The 14,562-nt window shown below is 37.0% G+C and overlaps 1 protein-coding gene across 5 annotated transcripts in view; it reads right to left on the reverse strand.

The window, feature by feature from the left end:
* NCOA2 (nuclear receptor coactivator 2) overlaps window positions 1–14,562 on the reverse strand; it is a 303,670-nt gene that overhangs the window by 206,082 nt on the left and 83,026 nt on the right. The window contains exon 1 of one of the 5 annotated variants that reach the window (XM_032316135.1): window positions 14,144–14,243. The exons of the other annotated variants lie outside the window; for them this stretch is intronic. The gene's annotated coding sequence lies outside the window, so the exon portion shown is untranslated. Of the gene's footprint in view, window positions 1–14,143; window positions 14,244–14,562 lie in introns of those variants that run through there. 5 annotated transcript variants of the gene reach the window in all.

The following is a 14,562-nucleotide window of genomic DNA, read 5'->3' on the forward strand; positions in this document are numbered from 1 at the left end:
TAATAAGGTTAATAGTAACAATGGCAAGTAATACATAAAGACTAGAAACTGGAAGACTCATGACAGCAATAAACTCTTTGCCACTCCTCCCACTGAGAAGTGAAGAGTAACTGTCCTCCTCCTGACACTGGGGTTGCCATAGTGACTGGCCTGACCAACACACTATGGCAGAAGTGATATTCTGGAACTTCAGAGCTTTGAACCTGCAGCCTAGGACTTTGGAGCCCTTTATCTCAGAGTCTGAGCTGCCACATATGTCTGATTACCTTGAAACCTCCATACTATGAGGAAGCCCAACCTAGTCATGTGAAGAGGCCATAAGAAAAAGATATGCTCAGCCAGTCCCCCAGCCGTCCCAGCTCCTAACAGTTCCTGGTCTTATCAGCTGAGATTCCACATATCATGGAACAGAAACAAGCCATCCCTGCCAGGCCCTGTCCAAATTCCTAACCCCAGAATTAGGAGACATAATAGTTTAAGCAACAGATAACTAGAATAAAAACTAACAGCTTTTCATAAATAGTAATAAAGACGTTAAAGCAAAAAAGGAAATGTCTCAGTTAGACTAGCTAGAAACCAGAATGGTATCAGATACAAAAGAGGATTATGGTACATAAAATAATATAAATCCATTTATTCACTTATCCAACAAATATTTAAAATACCAGGACCTATCAATAGGGATATACACAGGCTCTGCAGATGTTTAAAAAAAAAAAGTTCTGACTTCAAGGAACTTACAGACTAGAAAGTATTATGTATAACAGTGTCTTCTTGTATACCTTTTTAATGTTTTCCACAAAAATAACATAATCAACAATTCAGATCAAACCGCCATGCAAACCAACCTCATAAGAGTGACTTGGGGTTCCTCTATGAGATGGAAGTGAAGATTGAATCAAAATCCCACAAAAGGTCACTTGCAGTTTGCAGTATCTAAGCATGCCTTAGGTAACTATAGTATACAATAAAATGTTTGGATTCTCATTTCAGACTATAAATTCAAGGCATGCGTAGCTAATCCTTTTTATTTTTCCTTCATAAAGTATCAGGTTAAAGAACCTTTTAGAGCTATTATTAACAAATGTGCCGAGGAGACTTTTTCTATCTTACTGCAGTCAAGATTCGGGGACCCAGAATGGGCAAAGCAAGCAGGTCAGCAGTAAGTTGTTGTTTTAACAAGATTTATTTCTGTCTAGGTGTGCTACAGTTTAAACAAACAAACTTACTATTCCAGTGACTAAAATAATTTTAACTGCTTCTTTTATTAAAGCATAGACAATTTAACCTTTCATATTATTCTGAGGGTTCTAAAATTATTCACACTTTTTCTATTTACAGTATTTCTTTATTCAAATTTCACACGAGGTCAAAAAGAACACAGAGAAAATTATTTTAAAAGTTTTTTTTTTAAACTAGGTATTTTTAAATACAGAAAAATGTTTGATCTCATGTTGTAAAAGAATGCAACAGTAAATAAATATGTTCATGGCCTCTTGGCCCAAAGACCATAGCAAGCCTTAAAATCATCGGCACCTAACAAACCACCTCTGTAGAGGGTACTCGGCAAATATGTATTGACTGATAACACATTTATTCAATACCCAGTTATTTTTTAAGTGTGCCCAATAAAAATAAGCAAAGCTATTTTCTGTCTCAGTAAATATTTGAGGCAAAGAAAAAAAGGATAATATTTTCAAAAGTGGTCACAAAGAAACATACCTTCTCATTTTCTCTTCAAAACACTGAAAGAGGTATGGTGGAGAGGGTCTGTTAATAAATTCTATGTGCTCTAAACGTCAAAATAGTAAAGGTGTGACAAATAATAAATTATAAATGGCCCGTGTTTATCTCTTCTCTCATAATTTCAGTTTTAGCACGTTACACAGGAATTTGTCAAAATTTCCTTTTTTAAAACATGACACAAAAGAAAAAAAAATCTACTGCTAAAAAGCAATTCCTTAATATTTTAGCCAAAATATACTATAAAGTCAAAACAGAGCAGTGAATGAGAATTAGGACTTTAAAAATGATAATACTAACATCTCATTATAAAAAGTAACAATTATCTGGGAGGAAGATACTCAAGAATATCTGACTCAACAGGTAGCTCATTGTTTCCCTCTTCTAGACTGCTTGGGAGGCTAGCATGGAATAAGAACTTGCGTCAGGAGACCTGGCCGTCCTCCTAGACTTCCCTACAAGACTCAAGGCCAATCACTTACTATCTCTTGGCTTCAATTTCTCAGTAAAAAAAACAAGAGTGGCACAATTATCTCCAAATCCCACTTTAGCTCTAAAAAATTCTACTGTCTTCGGGGCGCCTGGGTGGCTCCGTTAAGCGACGCCTTTGGCTCAGATCACAGGGTCCGGGGATCGAATCCCACATCCAGCTTCCCCACCTCTGCAGAGAGCCTGCTTATCCTTCTCCCTCTGCCTGCCACTTCCCCTGCTTGTGCTCGCTTGCTCTCTCTTTTTCTCTCTCTCTGTCAAAGAAATAAATAAATCTTTTAAAAAAATAAATAAATAATATTGTTGTCCTCAAATAAAGGGCCATTAGTCAAAATAAATAGGGTTTGAAGACACCTGCATCTTTTATTTGCTTAATATTAAGGCATAACCATTTCCCTAATTTTACATTAAACTTAACAAGTTTCAAACACTTAGAGATTATTTTTCTCTTATTTTATCTTTACAACAATTCTCTGAGGTGGACTTTGAGTATGTAATAATTATATGTACTAGGCAAATGTCAAAAAGGAGGTTCGCTGGGATTATGTGATTTGATTAAAGTCACTCAGCAACCCCTCCAGAAAAGCCTAGATATCTGATCTTCTGACTCCTGGCTTTGCTTAAACTTCCAGTGCAAGCAACTTTTAAACTACAAAATAAATTATATACCGGTAAGAAAGAAAAAATATGGTGCTATTTTTGAGTGGCTACATTGTTTCTTTAAATCTTAATATCCTAGATCTTAAATCCCCTAAGATAACACAATTTGGGGCCTTTATGCCTCAAAATTATTTTTTAAAAAATGCCATAGGCTTAAATGTGTCATAAAAATTCTGCCATATATCAAGGTTCCCTAAATTGATGTACATCCCTTGACCAAAAGGGCTAGTGGTAAAATAAATTTGAAAATATATGTAAATTAATAATGTACATAAGCTTTTCGGTTTCATGTACTATTTTGCAAATGTGTTGATCAATATACATTTCAAACATTTTAAAAAATACCAACTCAGGGCGCCTGGGTGGCTCAGTGGGTTAAGCCTTGGCCTTTGGCTCAGGTCATGATCTCAGGGTCCTGGGATGGAGCCCTGAATCGGGCTGTCTGCTCGGCGGGGAGCCTGCTTACCCCTCCTCTCTCTCTGCCTGCCTCTCTGCCTACTTGTGATCTCTCTCTCTCTCTGTCAAATAAATAAAATCTTTTAAAAAAATACCAACTCACACTCTAAAGCACTTTTATTCCAATGAACCCATCTTTGAAAATATTTCTGTACATTTTTTTTTTTTTTAAATATTTTATTTATTTATTTGTCAGAGAGAGGGAGAGAGAGCGAGCACAGGCAGACAGAATGGCAGACAGAGGCAGAGGGAGAGGCAGGCTCCCTGCCAAGCAAGGAGCCCGATGTGGGACTCGATCCCAGGACGCTGGGATCATGACCTGAGCCGAAGGCAGCGGCTTAACCCACTGAGCCACCCAGGCGTCCCTATTTCTGTACATTTTTTAAAAAAGAAAATCATTTGCTAAGCAAAAAACAAAAAACAATAAACAATAAACAAAACTATAGTTTTCTCTTACTTCCCCAGCATATATATATTTCCTGAAAAGGTGAAGTATCTTAAAAGTGTACATTTAATGTGACAGTGTTTCTCTTTATTTTTCCTGGAAAGCTGCTAATCCAATACTGTACTTCACAATAAACAGCAACTTAGAGTAGAGAAACTACTGCAAAAACCTTCTCAAAATCATAAAGTGTGCTCTTGGTGATACAAATGACATCACCTGAAAACATTACCCTCAGCAGTCATACTCAACAATTACCCAAAACTGACACTGAAGGACTTTAGCAGAGACCACAATTCAGATAGAAGCATACACTTCGAAAAGGTATTAGCAAAGACATGTAATTAGGCGAAAATATTCATTACAGCAATTGAACCAATCTTAAAATATTATAAGGATTCATGTCTAAAATCGAGAGCAAACATTTGCAAGTAAAGGGTGAGTCAAATTACTTAATCACTGGGCCCCAGTTAACCTAACAGTTAACATGGAAGTAACTATTGTAAGTGTGGGTTTTTTGCCCTATTTATAAAATAGCAAACTCGGAGGCAAAGGCTAATTAGCTAATCTGAATGTATCTTGTACTCCTGATTTTGTAACACTTGATGAATTTATTTAAGTCCCAAAGGAATGAGACATTTATAACTCTTCCTCCAGACAACTATGAATTCTCTAATACAAATTAACTAAATACACTTTCTTCTTACTTCCATCTAATGATGTTTAGCAGGTCCAAAAATACTTTCAAATGCTTTTGGAAATATAAGGCAGCTTAGGAACTTGAGCTGTTTTTAGTAATGGTATTTTAAAAGTGGTAGAACTCACCACTTCAGGCAAAGAGGTATGACTTGTCACTGGTAATAGCGGTAACATGGCAGAGTGAAGAGAGCTATTTTGAGAAAATAAGAGATTGTGGCTTCTAGTCTCAAACCTCACTCTTCCCCTCATATATATGAAATTTAATGCTTATGTAATTCACAAATTAAATATGTTTAAAAATGAAAGAAACTACAGCAGAATAAGTTATGTATTCATTTTTAAAGTTACATCAAAAAAATCTTTTTTAGGCATAGAAGCAGTGTTGCCTAAAAAATTCTGATATTTCTGTTCTTCCTAATCCTTAAATGTTTACACGAGTGTCCCCCCACACACACCCCTACCCACTTCTCTCTCAAATCCATTTTAGAATGTGGAAGGTAATTCTCAGATACTGACTAAATTTCAAAAGCCACTTCCTTGTCCACAAATACATGAACAAGTCATATTTTAAAATAAAGCACAGAATACCACAAGAAGACTCACAAAATCTGTCGAAGTATAGTATGCATCACCAACCTATAGTTATCCTATTTTCAGCTGTGGAGTAAAAGCCACCTTTGTGCAAATGAGTTTAGACTCCAAGTGTCCGATTAGGGAAGATAAACAAGTCTAAAAACCAAGACTCACTTATAAAATAGAAAAGTAAAAATGTGTTCAGCTATTATGATTATTAACATTAAATAATAAACATTAAAACACAATTTTAAAGAAAAGAATAACTAGAGGAATAAACATTTATTGACCCAGAAAGATGGTTACAGTGTATTGGCAGATGTAAAAAGCAGGCTGTAAAAATAAAATATAACGTATGATCCACCCCCACCCAAAGAAAAGAGAAATAAGAACTAACAGCATTTTTTTTGGAAGGTCACATCAAAAAAATGAAACTACCCAAACTCCATGACATAATTAGCTTCTATAAGGGAAATAAGTGAAGAAATCTGCACTCTGCAGGCTGCTAAAATGGACCATTTATTCACCCTAGTTCATTTTCAAGTATAACACTGGGAAGTGAGGGCCTTGAAATGCTCTCTGAATATGTAAGCAAGCTGTATGTATTTCCCAAGAGTAAAACAGAACTTAAAAAAATAAGCCTAATGGAAAAGATTAACACTCAAGCACCCTGAAATTTTTCATCAGTAGGTTAGCTTTTTTTTTAGAATATAAAAATTGTATTTGTGTGTGTGAAGAAGACTGCTGCCTTTCTCAACTGTATTTTCAATAATATGTCTTCTAACTCGGAGAATTGAACCATTTCTCATTGATGAGCTCTCTTCAGACAGATTACAGAAACAAAACTCTGGGTCAGTAATCAATGCTCTCCAGAGGACACAGCCTTCAGGTTACCGTTCCTTTTAACCAAAATGAGTGCAGAAATGATAAACCCATGCGGACTGACACTACTCACTCCTACACACCAGAGCCTTTTAGTTGAATGCCTAAACTCCAACATGTTCAGTAAAATACTGGTAGGTAAGTGTGGAGTGCTAAAGAAGATAATGCACTGTGCTTTGTTATCACTCCCTGATCATAACTTCTAGTAGAAATCAGGGAAGAGGGGCGCCTGGGTGGCTCAGTGGGTTAAGCCGCTGCCTTCGGCTCAGGTCATGATCTCAGGGTCCTGGGATCGAGTCCCGCATCGGGCTCTCTGCTCAGCAGGGAGCCTGCTTCCTCCTCTCTCTCTCTCTGCCTGCCTCTATGCCTACTTGTGATCTCTCTCTCTCTCTCTGTCAAATAAATAAATAAATAAATCTTTTTCTAAAAAAAAAGAAAGAAAGAAATCAGGGAAGACACTTGACCCTGATTATAAAGGACTGATCATCCAACTTGCTGTTAATGTGAAAGTTCTTCCATCTGTGATTTCTTCTTCTTTTATTTTGGCTATTCCTTTGGGTACTGAACACCTCCAAGGAAAAGAAAGGGTTGAGAAAATTAGGTAAAATTCCAATGTATGAATTTCATCCCCAGTAAAAGCACTTAAACAAAACAAACAGAATGATCTCGTAGAGACCTAAAAGAAAATACACTAAAATACTAAGTGGTTGTGTAAGGATGGTGCCATTGTGGGTAAATTCTTTAATGTCCACACCTTCAAAATATAACCGTATTACCAATAGTTATATTTAGACCAAACAATGAAAGAACTGTTGAGAACATAAGTTAAAACTGATGATTTCAAGTATTTTTAATCATCCCGGGTTTATTTTCTGTAAGATAAAAGGGAAGTTGCCTATATAACTTGGCAATGTAAACAAATACAAAAATACCTCAAAGTTATTCCCTTCTCATTGTCTGTTGTGAAGGAAGGGAAAGGAATAAAGGAAATGAAAGCCGTGAGAACACACTCACAAACCAAAACCACAAGAAAAATAATCTAAAACCAGACTATAGGAGGCAAGAGAAAAGCAAGACTCTCTACATAAGAAGTGATTTTGCAACACTAATAGGGCAAACCCACATTCCTGCCACAAGCCTCCTGCTTTCAAACAGGCCACACAGCTGGCGGTCTTGAAAGCTTTCCAGATAGGAACCAAGATAGTAAAAGAAATCAGTAGGTCCCAGGACTGAGCTAAGCCTTCATCTGATTCTGATGAAACACCGCCCTGCTGGGCTATAATATCAAGGCAGCCAGAAATTCAGCTAAATAGATGATTATAACTTTCACGGAAAAAGCCTAAAGAAACACTGCTTCGAAATGGGCCTTTTTAGTTAATCGTGAACTGTCTGAAGTATTGAAAAGTACGTGCATGCTTTCTACGGAGAAAAAGATACCCACCCGACGCATGACAGAGGGCGGAAGTGGCATCATGTGGGGAAGTAATACACAGGTATGCTTCACGTGAAACCTGCTCTTGGTAAACTATGTTTGTGTAACCATTAAGAGTCTAGTTTCCTCTTGAAGTTGAAGAGAAAGTCTCTAGACTTGGAGCCTGAACTCTGTTTACAAGGGCTCAAGGGTTGTTTACTGCACTGTTTTAAAGACACCACATCTTCACCAAGCCTGGGGAGCATGGCCTATGAAACTATCTCAACCGACTCCAAGAAGCTAGACACCTTCACACACAAATCCCAAACACTTTATCTCAATCCCTACAGAACTCTCTAAAACAGCACTCTGGTTTTCTTCTCCGAACATTCAAGAAATTACTCACTCAAAAGAGATCTGAGTTGGTTTACCTGAAGAGCTGGCTGTGCGACATCCATTTTCTTCCTCACAGAGGAAGCAGTGATACTAGGACATTCTTCACCAAACAGGAAGGAAGTAAAACAGCTTACTATTGTACTAGGAATGCCATTTCTTTTTTAAGCTAGAGTGTACCTCATAAATTGGCTTCCTAGATAATGCTTTCCTCTAAGTTATAAAATAAAGTTTTGACAGGAAGGCAGAATGACAAAGCAGATAAACCTATCTATAAACTGCCAATAAGTTACTTACTTCATCACATCACCTAAATATAGCACTAAGAAAATCATCATGTTTTCCATCAAATATACACTGATAACCCATACCACAATATTTTTGGAATGGTTCTTACTGAAATCTGCTTTCTTCAACAATGTTATTGTGCCTCTAGATCTTAATCAAGACTATTAATATGAGTTCATTCCTATCATGAAGATTTGATATTTAAGATAAACAGTAGTGATTATTACAACACAAATGGCATAGATAAGTGTTATGAACTTCCTGGGGCATCCGGGTGGCGCAGTCTGTTAAGCATATGCCTCTTGGTTTCGGCTCAGGTGCTGATCTTGGTTGGGCTGGTGAGATTAAGTCCTGTGTCCAGCTCCACACTTAGCACTGAGACTGCTTAAGACTCTCTCTCCCTCTCCCTCTGCCCAGGCCCGTGATCTCTCTCTAAAATAAACAAATAAATCTTTAAAGAAAAAATTATGAGCTTCCTTTTCACTTAGAAAGCAGTATGATTCCAAGTACAGAAAACCACAGGCCTCAGTAAGCAAGACACCAACTATTTATGATTACAGGCAATACTATCAGAGCAATAGGAAATTTACTAGTATTATTCAAAATGTTAGTCGCTAGCTCCATTATTATATCCATGCTTTTCCCTTTAGTATCCTCATCTCTGAGAGGTTTTAAGACATAATTTAATTTATATAAGTTTTGGACCCCAATAAACCAATGTTCAAATACTGACTACAGCCATTTACGATTACGTATAATCCTGAACAAGCTAATTTAAAACCTCTCTTCCCCTTAGTTTACCCAACTGTAAAATGTGAATAATATGGACCATGTTGAGTTTTTGAGTGTATAAGAAAACAGAAGAGAAGTAGAAAATAGAAGAGCCTTCCATACGTGAAAACCACGTATGAAAGGCTCTGGCCCACAGCTGGTGCCTAGTAATTACAGCAATAACTATGATCTTTACTCAAGTTGCAGAGATCAACCAACTAGCCAAATAGCTACAAAAGTGAAGTGCTCAGGACTTTCAGGAAGATTTCAAAGAATCTGTTTTATTTATTTATTTATTTATTTATTTATGATACTTTTTTTTTTTTAAAGAATTTTATTTATTTGACAGAGAGAGATCACAAGTAGGCAGAGAGGCAGGCTGAGAGAGAGGAGGAAGCAGGCTCCCTGCTGAGCAGAGAGCCCGATGTGGGGCTCGATCCCAGGACCCTGGGATCATGACCTGAGTCGAAGGCAGAGGCTTTAACCCACTGAGCCACCCAGGCGCCCCTCAAAGAATCTGTTTTAAAAGTGCTTTTACCCTTGTATTTCTAGGTGGTACAAAGCCACATAGCATCTCTGTCATTAGGCTTTGTCATAAGACTCTTCTACTAGGTACTTTCTTTTTTTTTTTTAAAGATTTTATTTATTTATCAGAGAGAGAGAGGGGGAGAGAGCGAGCACAGGCAGACAGAATGGCAGGCAGAGGCAGAGGGAGAAGCAGGCTCTCTGCCGAGCAAGGAGCCTGATGTGGGACTCGATCCCAGCATGCTGGGATCATGACCTGAGCCGAAGGCAGCTGCTTAACCAACAGAGCCACCCAGGCATCCCTACTAGGTACTTTCTTGACATTAGTGAGAGGCAAGCCACTATTCCATCACTACTTAAAACCCAAGGATGGCCAATTACTGAGTCAGATTTAACTAATTCATAAACTACTCAAACTATGTTAAACACTTTGGGAGGCTCATCAAATTTTTCAACAGCTAGTCAGTGAATATTTATTGAGTCTACTGTGTACACAACCTAGTACTGGAAACTTGGCATACACATCAATGATCAACCTAATCCCTACCCTCAAAGAGTTTACCATCTATAGGAAATAAACGAGGAATTAAAGAAAAATGCAGGAAAGCATAATATTTTTAGTATAACAGTTGGCTGAAGATGGTTATGCAGAGTGGTTGGTGGACAACTAATGTTCACTAGAAAAGCTCCTTTGAGTCAGTTTTTTTTTTAATGTTTTAAAAACAGGAGAGAATATCACGGATGACTAATAGATGAGAAGCAGTTATAAATATAAATTACAATTTGGACACTGAATGTAGCAACAGTAAGAAAGCACATCAATGCAGGATGAAACGTAAGTAATTTTCACAGTGAAAAGCAAACAATCTTTTCCTGCGGTAGGAAAAGAGTAACATTTAGCAAACTTTTAAAAGTTATTGATTTTAGAGTGGTAACAGCCTAACCTGAAATTTTAATACAGTATCTTAAATGAGTATTGAGTACATTAACTCCTTTGCTATTTATTCAAGCTGGGGTGGGGGAAATAATTTCCTGAGGATACTGAATTTATCACTAAGACCAAGTTTCTATAAAACAATGGGTAAATCCAATTACTAATTATAGAGGTACGTTCTTTCACTCGGTAAATACTGCCTACCAAATTATCTTTAATCTTTCTGTCATCTGGTGTGAGCCTATGAGTGTAACTTCCAGATTTTCTAGGAAAAAATAAAATCCAAAAAAGGGCCAAAATTTAAAGAATAACATAAACACACACACACACACACACACACACACACACACACACACACACACAACTGTTCAAGTATTACATGGCAAGTTAAGTATTTCCACGCAATCCTGATCCTCAGAAGGGATGAACAAACATCCCTGAGTATTCAGGGTCTCACTTCCTTGGGCCCAGACCTTCAACTGGTCCCACACATCCTAATGAGCTCTGCAACTACTTTTTTTTTCTCTCTCTCCCGATCTGTCTTAAATATAGAGCAGTCCATTTCTCAAGACTGACATTCAAATGTCTGATATACACATTCTTAGGACAAAATATACCAAATAAGCTGGTGATTATTTTCAAATTTCTCTATCATCCGCATCCTTTCAATATATATGGCATCTAACTTCAAAAAGATATGCTGACGTTTATCTTCTCAATTTGTGTCCAAAATCTAGAACAAAATTCATTCCTTTATTCCCTATAAATTTATCATGCACCAGGTGCCAGAGGGTATAAAAAAGTTGTATTAAAATTGTCCTTACTCTTACAGAATGTACTCCACAAACCAACAATCTCTAAAAGAAAATTAATACCCTTTTCTAGTCATTCCAAGGAGATTTTGCCATCCCTGGAACTTGGCCTCAGATCTGGAGCAGTTCCTCAGGTCAAGTCAGTTCTACCTTTCTCCCTTTAATTACATTATTATTTACTCTGTTCTTTTTAGTTTTCCTTTTTAGGATTATAAAATAAACAAATGTTCATTTTGAAAAACAGAGAAAAGTAGGAGAGAGAAAAATATGTTCACTACAATCCCTCCACCCCAAAACACCTTTTGTTAATATAGTTCAGCTCTATTTCCATTTAGTGTATTTGTTTCAGTGTTTTTCTATGCATATCTTTATTACATGATTAGATTTAAGTCTATATAACCATTTACTACTATGTTATTTTACCTTACTATTATTGCTGCTGCTTTCATAAGAATATATCAGCATTTACTTGAACCAGTTCATCCCTATATAACAGTACTGTTTCACTGTTTACAGAAATAGCAAGGTGGAAATCTTTGTACATAAATCTTCATCTAGATATACGACTACTTCCTTGAAACAGAGTATTAGGAGTGGCATTCCTAGGTCAAAGGATATGACTGACTGATTGTAAGGCAAGGCTCCTGACCTCTGAAGCCAAAGTGATTTTCAGAAAATACAATTTACACCACAAACTAGTAGTTCATGAATATGTTCTTTAACTGCAACCTAGTTAACAAAGGGCAGACTCGTTCGTTCATTCATTTTACTAATTTGATAGGTAGATAATGGCATCTTACTATAGTTTTCACTTGTATTTTTTAATTTAAGAACCTAATCTAATTTTCACAGATGCTAAAATGAAATTTAGCTTTGCCCCACAATCTTTGCTGTGGGTGGTCCATTAACTTGGTCCAGCAGTCTGGTCTTTCTGACCAAAGCTTAGTCACCTCTACCTCATCACCTCATAAATGGAAGCCATTACCACCAACATTCTAAGCAGCAGACTCTTCTCCCCAAGACATATCTACCATACTAGTGACAGAGACAACTCAAATGGAGCCACCAGCAAACCAGCATGCACAACTCTTTACCTCTTCCATAACTAACTGGCAAGACACGCCAAAAATTTAGCTTGTCTTGCTTTCCATAGAAACTCCAACTGTTTTTAATAATATTTGTCTCAATTTTCCCTTAGTACCTATATGATGTACTTCAATGTACTACTATTTTCAAAGTTGCATAGTACTTATAACACAAACTGCTGAGTCTGTGTGTGTGTGTGTGTGTATGCACATAAATTACATACCTTCTTACCTTTATTAAGTTCCTACCCGATACACAGCAGTCATACATATATGCAGAAAGCACACATGCTCTTACCCTTATTATGTATGTTTTCTCACAAACACATAAAAGGATATAGGTATTTCACTGTTACTAGTTCAAAATGGTGACAGCAATAAAACTAATATAAAGTCACAGAAAACTGACCCTTCTGTTCTTCAAATACAGAGAGAGTGAGAAAGAGAGACACAAGAAGAGATAGAGCACACAGAAGCACAGTGTTGTAATCCTTGCAATTATACATAGAACTTAAAGTAATTGAAGGACACATCTTTTGAAAAATTATCTGTAATATGGAAGGTTCACACAAGGAAAAGTGATAGCAAGTTTTTAGTTTTAATTTAATGTTACTTATATATGATGAATCAGGAAGACTACTGGCCATATCCAAACATATCCAACGTTGAAGAGTTAAGCCCCAAAGCTAGTGAAGTGCCCTCGTGTAAACTCACTCCTAGACACACTGGTAGCTCTAAGCTGTTTTCCCAATCGTCATGATCTTCTAGATGGGTAAACAGTAGAAGAGGAGAGGTGGTAAGAAATTTAACTTTCAGTGATTTTAAAATTTCAAGTAAATTTCTTGGTGGTAGTCTATAAACTCAACACTGATTTACAAAAGTCAGAAATGGTCTTTAAAAAATAAAAGGCCGGGCGCCTGGGTGGCTCAGTGGGTTAAGCCGCTGCCTTCGGCTCAGGCATGGTCTCGGGGTCCTGGGATCGAGTCCCGCATCAGGCTTTCTCCTCAGCAGGAGCCTGCTTCCTCCTCTCTCTCTCTGCCTGCCTCTCTGCCTACTTGTGATCTCTCTCTGTCAAATAAATAAATAAAATCTTTAAAAAAAAAAAAAATTAAAAAAAAAAGGCCTCAGCTACCTCACTGAGGTTCTAATAAATAACTTATTTACTGGGTTTCTCTAGAGACGGCACTCTCAACAGGACAATCAGTAACTCACTCAGTCCTATCCCATACCTTTGCTTTAGCTTTCCTTGCCCAACCTCAAAATTTTCAATCTCGATTACAAAATTAAATACATTCTTAAAGTTCACCCAGAGAGGTTAACACATTCTGCTTCATGTCATCTTTTTCCTTACAACCCAAGCACATATGACCAGTCTTCAAATCAACAACAATCATGCCATCTATTCGTTTACATTTGGAATAATGGTATTATGTAAGGAATATACCTAAAATAAGTTCACTGTGTCTGAAATACTGCAGTATGCCTCCTGTCCTCATAGATGTACACCTACATTTATCCTAAAATTCTTATAAAATCCATAATCATTACAATCCATTCAAATACTGTCCAAAGGATACCTCAAACCTTTCTAAGTACCAACCTGCTTTAACTGATTATATTTCAAAGATAAGTATTCTAAACAATTCTTCAACCCACTCTCTATAATAATAATAACCAAAAAACAGTGGACCAATCACACTGGCTAGTAGAGTTAATTCAGTTAAAAGCCAACCAGTTCAACAAAGCAGCAGTACAATCTGACAGTATGAGTTCACGAGGGACCAAAACATCCCAGCTAAAACAAACTTACTAAACTGTGGAAGGAAACCTACGTGGATTTCCAAAGTCCTGTTTAGTCTCATTAGAGAAAGCATTCATACATTAGATAATATGATTAAACACTGATGTATTCAAAGAGGTGAAAAAACAGAATGAAGACAGACAGATAGACAGATAGGTTTTTAAAGCTGCATTACCTACCAAGTGCTTCCAATAATTCTCAGTCCTTTGGGAGCCTGCATTTTAATGAACCAACGACATGCATCCCAGAAGGCTCAACCCGCATTTCCTGATTTCTATGACAAAGATTGTCATTAACTTACCAAGATCACCAGGAATGCAGTACCAGTGTGGCCACACTTAAATAAACCTTTCATCTACTTGAGCAAAACACAAACACTATGAAACTGGTATGGCAAGTTCTACAACTCAGCACTATTATACATTAGTTTCAGATGAGACCGCCTGACTAATCAGCGTACCTGAGACTCATACAGGAAAGCCAAACACGTGGAACTTGCACAAACTTGGAAAAACAAGAACTGATCAAGTCAAGTCATTTTTAGTAGAATAACTTACATTAAGATCATGAAAACCAACCGATGAATAAAATCCTAGAT

Source organism: Mustela erminea, chromosome 16 (assembly GCF_009829155.1).
Source record: "Mustela erminea isolate mMusErm1 chromosome 16, mMusErm1.Pri, whole genome shotgun sequence".
NCBI lineage: Eukaryota > Metazoa > Chordata > Mammalia > Carnivora > Mustelidae > Mustela > Mustela erminea.